The sequence below is a fragment of the Anneissia japonica genome, unplaced genomic scaffold (assembly GCF_011630105.1).
Source record: "Anneissia japonica isolate Jap-2015-1 unplaced genomic scaffold, ASM1163010v1 scaffold288214_len167563_cov143, whole genome shotgun sequence".
NCBI classification, from domain to species: domain Eukaryota; kingdom Metazoa; phylum Echinodermata; class Crinoidea; order Comatulida; family Comatulidae; genus Anneissia; species Anneissia japonica.
The window spans coordinates 89981-93041 of NW_022702782.1; positions in this window are offsets into that span (position 1 = coordinate 89981).

Below are 3061 nucleotides of genomic sequence, written 5' to 3' on the forward strand. Positions count from 1 at the left end.
GCGTAACCCTTTTAGGAAGTTAAAATAGGGGAAAAAATTTATCGCCTAAAACGCCTCAGAGGTTACATTCGAGCGACTGTCTGGAAAACAAATATTTCGCGGACCTCCCCTTAGGGCAGTGTTATTTCGATGGGCACCATTTTCGGTTCCCCTGTCGGACATTTCTGGATCCGCTCCTGTCAGCAGGGGCCCTGTGCATATATGGAAAATGAAATATTAAAGCTTTAACAAATTTGAATATTTTTTTTTTAATCGGAACCATAGACGAGAGATAAACACACCATATACATGCACTGCCATGGCATGTGTTTGCACCTAAAAATAGCCAGTCTAATTTTATCATCTGACAAAGGATTTCTGCTACACCCTAAAGAGTACCGTGGGAACCTGTTTGTGTAGGCGTTTCTTTCCGATTTTTATAGTTAGTTTCCATGCAACAATAGGCCTTGTGAGTGAAATTTCCGGCTTACTTAATTTCAAAAGAAGCCTGAAACAGCCATTAACATTGTAGGCTTATAAATTTTATTTAAACTATATTTTACGATTTCAATTTATTTGTGTATTTTATAAACATGCATAATCAAAATATGTATCGACAATGGAAATAAAACAAACAAGAAGATACAAACCATGTGTCTGCTGCTTCACATCAACATAATTGTTGAAAACGTTTCTTTTCTCAAATTATACTGTAGTTAATAATTTTTTAGTTAATTTCTATGCAATGAGTGATTTTGTCAGCCTTCTAAATGTACACCATTTAAAAAGAGAAATTTCACTTCTATAAACCATGATGAAGTTTCTCAGCAACATTGAGCATAAAAATCACAAAATCAGCAAAAAGGAAAACTAATATCCAAAATCCGTTAAAAAAGTCGTCAAACAACAAAACCCGCTACTGTATATTAACATTAAGTAAAGTACAAGTGTTCTATTTCTCTCCAAGTGGATTTATGAATAGCACTCTCCTAGGGTGTTTTTGGTAGGAAAAGAAGACTTAAACACTGTGGGTGTCATTTTTTCTTTGCAAAAAAATAGGGGGGGGGGGGGGCCGTGTGCGACACCTCCCCTCCCCCCACCACCACCCCTCCTAAATCCGCCACTGGAAATAGGCCTATAGGCCCTAGGTTTATGTAGGCCTACTTTGTTTCATGTCAATTAGAGACAGGATTATACAATTTTATACAGTATATCTTGTAAATTACACAATATGATTAAACCAGGTACTGTACAGTACTTGAAAACAATAAGAAAGCAAAACTTACATGTCAAAAGTGTCAAAGGTTGTCTACACAAAAACTGTACTTTATTAAAAGAGTATAAGTCTACTGAAGGGGTGTCGTCAATGGAGATGTGCACACATATCAGTGTACTGTGGTCACTGTGCATGGGGTTGTCTGGCAGCACATACCTGCTGACCTCGATAGAGAGTGATTGATTGCACAAAGGTTTCCATGCTGGTGCATCTGCGCTTAAACGGTCTTCGTAGCTATGCATTGCGCGAGGTGACATAGAATCAACCTTTTTATGGAATTGTGTATCCATTCAATTATCTCCACAAAAAAAAAATTTTTTTTTTTTTTTTTGGGGGCTTTCGCGCCCCCCCCCCTAAATCCGCCCCTGTGATTAGTCAGTTCTTTATATTGACGTTGGCTTTCGAATAAAGGTATTGTCTAGAAATCCTGGCATACTTAGTTGAGGGTCTTAATTTGCGGGGTCTGATATTTGGAGTGGGTCTGATATCATGGTCTTAGGTCTTAGCTTTCGTCTGGTCTGAGCTTTTGGGACACCCGGCAGTAGCATATAGTTACAGTACTTTCGTGCTGTTACTTACTGTTCCAGGTACCGATACAGACTTCTCTTATTATAAAGTACAATAAAGAAGTATAGTATAATAAATCATGTTTTTAACACAGGAAACTCTCATATGGTAACTAAAACAATGCTAGTCCTGAGTATTACTAGTACTACTACATTGTAATGCATAGACCACCAGGCCTAGTAAATTAAGTGCGTACTTGCGTAAACTAAAGGTCTCCTACTAAATCCAGGCTAGATCTAGGCCTAACTAAGCCTCCATGCATGGTTCAAAATGTGTACAGGCATATCAAAAGCAGGCACTTGTCGGCAAAGGGGATCAGCTGAAAAAGGCTGCTAAATGTATGGAGGGTGATTTTATTCAATTTTTTTATTTTCGCATGAATGGAAAGAAAATTTAATCTAGTTTTCAAAAATATATGTCTTGGCTCTTGATTATAATTAAAACGACTAGAAAATTAGCTTAATTAGAAGGTTATCAAGACGATCTTTTGTTTACTAATAGTGTAAAAATCGCTAAACAAAGGGTAAATAAATGCTTCGATCTTATCGGCATTTCTGAGCCGATCCCTTCGAGCCTACTATCAATGGAAAGCTTATCAAAAATGCTTTTCAACTGTCGACATCTTGGAGCTGTAGTATATCAAATTGACCAATGACAGCGAGTTTTTCTGATGTAAACACATCCTTTTTGTTGCCAAGAGGTGATGAAATAAAGCCTACCATTGGCCAATGATGTTATGACGGGTTGTGCTCATGCTCTGTTAGTAAAAATACCACCGCATGACTGACTTGGCCGTATGCGGAAGTGATCATTCGCAAGTACACGCTCTGTCGAGGAAAGTAAATAATACGATCTTTTTGTTCTTTTTAATAAGTTTTATACCTAATTTTCTACTTTTCACGGTTATTAATAATTATGGCACATAACAAGGAATCCGAAATTGCTCATATGCTGAATGAAGCAACTAGTTGTGGATTCAATGATGTCGAAAATCTAGCTGAAGTTTTGACAGATTATTTCGGTGGTAAGTTCCTTTGTTTCAGCTAGCCTAGGCCTAGCCTAGAACTTATTATTTTTAGAGAACCATGTTTCTTTTATTTTTTTCAATTTAAATACTGCAATTAAATACAAATGATTTAAAAAACCAGCTATCGCTACTCTACCCAGGCCCTGTCTCTTATACACATCTAGATGTGTATAAGAGACAGGAATAAGGGAGTACGAAATTGCATTCGAATC